Source organism: Corvus brachyrhynchos, unplaced genomic scaffold (assembly GCF_000691975.1).
Source record: "Corvus brachyrhynchos isolate BGI_N302 unplaced genomic scaffold, ASM69197v1 scaffold864, whole genome shotgun sequence".
Lineage (NCBI taxonomy): Eukaryota > Metazoa > Chordata > Aves > Passeriformes > Corvidae > Corvus > Corvus brachyrhynchos.
The window spans coordinates 1,381,221-1,387,911 of record NW_008237871.1 but is presented as its reverse complement, the minus strand read 5'-3'; positions in this window follow the sequence as shown (position 1 = coordinate 1,387,911).

Genomic DNA, 6,691 nt, shown 5'->3' with positions numbered 1-6,691 from the left:
CGGCATCCCCCGTGCTTTACAGGCAGCCGAGCACTCGCTGCTGCTCAAACACCTCAAACACCCCCTGCACGCTGTGCTGGCAGTTCCGAGAAGTGTTACGGGGAGACGAGACTAGAGGGATGAATCAAAGGCGCAGGCAGGAGAGAAGCAGCAGGGCTCTTTCTTCCTGCACATGCCTGCCCGATCCCAGCACCTGGGACGGAGCTGCGAGCAGCAGGGACTGCGGCTGCCAGAGAAGAGCAGCGGCGTGCGAGGGATTTGGGGGACGGGAGAAGACAGAGAGCTCCTTGTGCTGGGAATGTGTGCGTGCGTAATTGGGTTATTATAGACATGCGCTTCGCTGGTGTGCCATAAAATAATAACAGAGCAAATGCCCAGTAGCAGCCCAAGGGGATTAGTTCAGGTTCTGTCGATGGTTTTATTATCAGCTCTGTCATCTGAGAACTTTCTAACTTGGCTGCTAAATATGCTGTGGGCTGGGACTTGGCACAGAGCAGCCTTGGCCCCCAAAGTGCTTGCGTTATTCCGAATGAAATGTCACTGTGCTTGGCTCCACTCTGCCTCTGGGGAAGGTGAGGCCAAGCACTCGGTGGTGGCACTCTGCACTCCAGTAATGACACTGCTCTGCGGACTTCAGGCCCATCTGAGTGCAGCAAGTGGTGGGCTGGCAGGGCAGAGCTCCACCCGCATCAGGCTGGGGACCGCTGGTTCCTGTGGGACATGGGCTGGGCTGGCAGGTGCCTCATGCTCTGCCGTGTGCAAGCTGTGAAGCTGCTGCTCCTGGAGGAACCTGCACAGCCTCTGGTCCTGGTCTTGCTGCCAGCAAGGACCTGTGTGGGATCCTGGGGGAAGGGAGAGACAGCTTGGGTTTCACACCATCTGAGTTTGAGCCCAGTCCAGCTGCCATGTCACTGTTCATCTCCTTTTGCCAGCACTCACAGCTGCTGACTGCAGAGGTTGCTGGGCCTCAGCTGACTTGGCCAGTACCCTTTGAAGTGAGGAGTACACCAAATTGCTGAAGAGCACAGAGTTAATGCAAGGGGCCAGGTCTGCTCAGACTCCTGGTCCATGTAATCCACTACCACACTCCAGAAGGAGATCACTCCAGTCAGCAGTCTGCCAGCTGGGAGATGATTTCTTCCTCATCCTAGGCTAATGCTCTGCACTGTGAGTGCTAATACTTTCCTCTTGGCTGGAGTAACTCCAGGTGATACTCCTACAGGTAGGTTTTGTTCAGGAATACCTCGTGCTTGTGTGTTTGACCAGCCATGCGGGGCTCAGGGTTTCAGATCAATGTGTTTGACTCAGTCTTTGCAGAGATGGTGGCTGCATTGGTTTGGGTTGGAAATGGACAGACAATTTCCCATCCTTTCAAACAGCAGTTCTATCATCCCAAATAGCTGTTGGGTTCCTTTCTGGTGTCACGGCTTCTGAAGGTCATTCTGCTGCCTCTAAAGTGAAGCCAGTTTTACTTGGGGGTTGCTCTCACGTACGATGTAAGTTGCCAGCAGTGCACCCCATTCCTCTCCCGGCTGGCGAATACGTGAGTGCAGGACAGCTGAGGTGGGACTGCTGGGCTCACAGAGGCGCATGGCCTCAGCCATCCTCTGCCCTCTCTTACAGAGAGCTGTGCCACGCCATCACGTGTTCCCTTCTCTGACTACTCCGAGTCTGCTGCACAAAGGGATGTTTCCCTAATGTCTGACAGCAGCTAATTTCCTGTCTGGGCACCTTTTGCTGTCAGGTGATGAATGAGAAAGGAGCCAAGGGGCTGAGCCGGGAAAAGAGATTCACACTCCTATGAGACAGACCACAGGACATCCTCAAGCTGTGCTAGTACGTGGGGTGGGCAAGGACAGCCCCAGGTAGAGGAGTATGCTGCACCGTGGCTATTTATGCTCCAATAGCGAGTCACAACAGCAGCAACTGAGAGGCACACGAGGGAATCAAGGGCTAAGATTCATTTTAAAGCCAGGCTATAGGGCAAGTTGCAGAAGGACTTGTGTTCTTTGAGGCACACCCTGTGGATCTCCTTCACTTTTATATTAATGCCTAAAGAAAGAAAGAGAAAACTGAGAGCAGAATAAAGGCTGTGTCTGGTGTCCACTGTAAAACTTGAGAACAAAAGATCTGCAGTCCTCAGGGCTGTGCACGCGCAGACACTGAATTCCTGCACTGCTTTCGGCTCCCCTGGGAAATCAAAGTCAGTCCATTTGCTCGGAAGGTCTCTCTCCGTGGACAAGTGGTGGGCACCCTCCTAGCTACCAACGTAATCCATCAGGGGTCCTGCAGCTCTCACCCTAAACACAGCAGGTTCTCCTCTGGAAGCAGGGCACTGCCTTCCCCGCAGCCCCTGCCTGCCTCACTCTGGGCTGTGGCAGCTCGCGCAGGAAGGGTTTGATTTACACTCTGGTTTGGCTATTTAAATCCTGCAGTTAGTGTTGGGGTAATTTTAGGCATGTTTATCTTCTGCTCTGGGAGAGACTCAAGACACATGTAAGTAATTCTCCAGTGGGTTTGTTGTGTTTGTGCTTCCACATGCAGCACACACGCACACCCTGCAGTGTGACAAGACCTGGGGGTGCTGCTGGCAAAGCAGATTGCGGAGGGAGAGGAGAGCAGGGAGGAGAGAAGCACTTTGGGGAGGATCCCCCTCTCCAGTTTATGTTGCACTTGCTTCCCCCACGCTTATCCAGCCCTGGCACCATAACCTGTGGGGCTCTGCAGAGGAACAGATGCACTGTGTAGGAGTTGTTCGAAAAGAATCTTCTGTGGAAAGTTGTCCTGCAGAGATGCTGGTCCTTTTTACTACTAAGTAGCTTTTCCCTACTAATCCCAAATATACAGACAGGTAAATGAAGGGTTTGTGGGTACTCTTGCACCAGGGATGGCTCAGCCTGTAAAGTGAATGGAAGCACTGCTGAGTCTGCACATAGCTGCCCAGCAAAATGAAAAGCAGAGCTTCAGGGGTTCACTAAGGGCCACAGACATGTTTTTAGAGGTTCACAGAGATCCTGGTGTAGATAGATGAGCCCCAGCAAGGGCAGGCAAGTGACCAGACTTCCTCCTCTTAGTGGATTTGGGCAGGAGAGAGGTACTGATAGCTTATGGCTCCCCTTAGCTTGGATGTAACTGCACAATGAACAAAATGTCTCAACCCCCTTCCTCCCCTGCCAGGAGTTTGCCACATCCTAGAGCAGTTTCTTCATTTCGAGGGGATTTCTAGGTTATCAGATTAAGGGCTCTTGAAACCTTTTGCTATGTCAGCATCCTGGGGTTTGTTTGCTCTGTAAGTAGTCCTGTTTCTGGCAAACTGTTGCTTGGGTGACACCAGCAGTTTGGTTGTGGTGTTGTTGATGGAATAGTCTCACAAGCTGTCACGTAATTAAAATGTCTGGTAATAAAAATAGTCCCGCGGTGTTTGTTCATTTGCTTTCTCTTGTTACACCGAAGCCTGGTTCTTCTCATTCTGTCTGCGGCCATAAACATTTGCAGTCCATAATGTTTCATGTTCCATGTTGCTTAGGAAAAATAAACATTTTCCTTTTTTCATTGCCAACAACAACTACCACCAAGTAATCCGGAAACAAACTGTCAGGCCCCAGGAGGTAGTGCTGGATGGTGCCATGGAGTATGGGAAGTGAGTGGAGGGGAACATCCTATAGTGTATGCATGGCCAGGCACTGCAGCAGCTCCCGTTTGGCCTCAGCCCTTGTGTTCTCCCTGGCTCTGTCTGCAGTGGCACCAGGCTGTAGCCCAGCATGAACAAGTCAGTCCTGTAGCAGAAGTACTGTGTGTAAGCAAAGAATTCATAGAAGGGTTGGGAGACTCTGCCTTGTTCTGTGGAAGGCAAGATCAATAAATCTAGTGGCTTTGCCTAGGCATTGTTTCCACTGACAGTGCCTTGCCTAGGAGCGCATTAAGCTCAGGGTTAGACCAGACCACAGTCATGTTTCTGCCATGAAATTTCAGCTGCAGCATTAGCACCTTCTGAGCCCAGTCTGCTCCTGGAACACAACCTGACTAGAATGAAGTTGGTTCCAGTTTTACCATTAGCTGTCAGCTGTAGCTGCATTTTCAAATCCAACCCCTGCAAATCCACACTGCTGTACATCTGGACAAAAAGCCATCTGTGCATCAGGAGAACAATGCTGATCTCAGGCAGGAATATTGCTGTTAAGGGGGTGCACAGCCCATGGGGGACATAGCCACCCCACAGTGGACAAAAATGTAGTGAGAGAACTGTCTTACATGAGAACTGCAAGAAAAAGCATTTCTGCTGTCCTTCCCCACTGAAATAAGGGCAAGAGTGCTCTGAGGTGCAGGCTCGTAGGTAGGAGGAGGATAATGCTACTAGCCAGAGAGGCAGCAAACACCAGGGCCTTGACAAACACTCTGAGTAAAAGGAGAAAGCAGAAACAGAAGCAATGGAAAAGCAGCAGCAGAAGGGACAGGAAAGTGGAGACAAAGTCCATGAGCTCATTCCCCAGCATAAGAGGAAACAGCCCCAGTGACAGGGGAAGCATACAAGACTGATGGGATTCACGTTGTAACTTGTCCAGTCACTCCTGTCTGACAGGGAGAGGGGTCTCCTTTCATGTCCATGCCACAGATGCAGCCAGGAGCCCAGGTAATTAGGTACACAAGCGAGGACACAAGTTTAAGTTCAGGGCAGGCAGAGGAGGATTGACCCAGGCAGAGGAGAGCCGTGGGTTTGTCAGTACCAGGCACCAGCCTCACTCTTGTGCTTATTTAGGCACGGTGTGGCTGATACTCCACTGTAGCTGTGCTGCTCCGGCTGCTGCTCCGCCTGGGAGCTCTTGAGGGTGAGTGCTGCCCAACACAATGAGGTTAAAGATGCTCCTGGCTCCTTGGGATGGCTGGAACACTTCCTGGGAAGCTTGGCTCGTGTTCATCTGGCCCCAGCAGACCCAGAGGTGATGGCTGTTGTATCACAGCACTTGAAGTCTGATAAAGCTGTGAGGAATTGAGTGGGCAGCCTGTACCTCCGCTGTGGTTTCTGCTGTCCCATGGGATCTGTCCATTCCCTCCTGTTCCCCCTCAGCCTTTCAGTCACAAGGCTGCAGGAAGAGGCACTTTCTTTGTGAGAAGCTGTGACCAGCCTGCAGCACAGCCTGCAGCACAGCCCTCTTTGCATACAGCTTTGCTCTTCTGCTGTCCTCACTGCCCTTAACCCTTGGTTTCAGGCCTGGAATCCTCTCTGTTCTTGTGCTATGTTCACATTTTACCAATCAGTCTCTATTGCAAAGCCCTGGCCTCTTCCTTGACTACACACCAGCTGTTCCCATGCCCAGCAGCCACCCCAGCTGTGGGTTATACAGGGAAGGGCAGTGCAAGTGGCTGCACATGCTCAGCCAGAGGCTCAGCTCTGTTTTGCACTCTGCTGGGACAAATCCTGTCCTGGGCTGCAGGGGTTTTCCTTTGCTTTTGTGTTCAGTAATCCCTTCCCCTCTGTTGGTGGGATGGGACAAGTAGGGATGCCCCGAGAGGGACCCAGCAGCTGGTGCCCTCCTCCGCTCTCCTCCCAAGTCTGTAGTAGCTTCAGCAGCAGCACAGTCCTAAATGAACCCCTAAGCAATACAGTCGGGGCATGGTACCACTGCTCAGAAAACAAAGCAGGATCTCCCCAGGAGAGGGTGGGCTCAGCACCGGGTTGGAAGGATGCAACCTTAAGTGAGCAGACACGATATCTAATCCTTGGGAAGTCCCTGCAACAAGGCGTGTCCAGCTAAGGAGACCAAGATCTCCAGCCTGAGTGTCTCCTGAGCATTGTTTGGCAAGTGGTTTCTGCCTGTCACATTTCCCCTTGCTGGCTGCGCCTGCAGTGGCATTTTCCAGCCCTTTCCTGCCATGGTCCTAATGTCGGTGCAGTGACGACAGGGAGAGAGTTACTGTTTGTCCAGGGGCACACACAGGACAACAGGGCAGGTCTTGCCTCCTGCCTCCACCCAGAGCCATTCACAGGACCATGCTGTGCCCCTTTCCGGGACCGAGTTTCTGCAAAGGGCAGGAGGAGCAGGGAGGGTCCTGGTAAGGCAAAGTGGAGTTCGGAAATCTGGGATTCATAACAGTGGCCTTGAGCTAACCAAAGAGGGGAGAGAAAAGCTGCCTCTGGTCTGCCTCTGAACATGGGATTCCTCAGGGCAAGAAGGAAACAGGCAGCTTCTCTTCTTTCTGCTCCTGGTCAGAGGAGAGTGATAATCTCCAGTTTAAGCCAGTGGTCCCAGCCTGTAAGGCAACTGACCTTCCCAAGAGAGGGGTGTGCATGGCATCGTCGAGACAAGAAAACAGGAGTAAGGCATCTGAGTCTGCCTCAGCCCACTCACCTACCTGAGCCATTCTCAAGGGTTTCCCAGTGCTCCTAGTTCCTGCACTTCCTGGCCTTGGAAACCCAGACGCATTCATCACCCCAAGTCCTCAGCTGTCAGGACCTGCCTCTGGTGGCAATGGGTGCTCCTGAGTGCACCCAGGAGCAAGGGGCCGAGTGGCCCTCCAGGCTGTGCTTTGGTGACCCAGCTGCCATTATGCGCTTCGGTGTCATTGGGGCTGAGAGCAAGACGTTGGCCAGAACATGAATTTTGTCAGCTTCTCCTGCCAGCTGTCCTTTGCAGGCAGTAGCTGCCAGTCCAGGCAGGGTGCCAGGTGGCTCTCCGAGAGTGTCTCTCAGAGA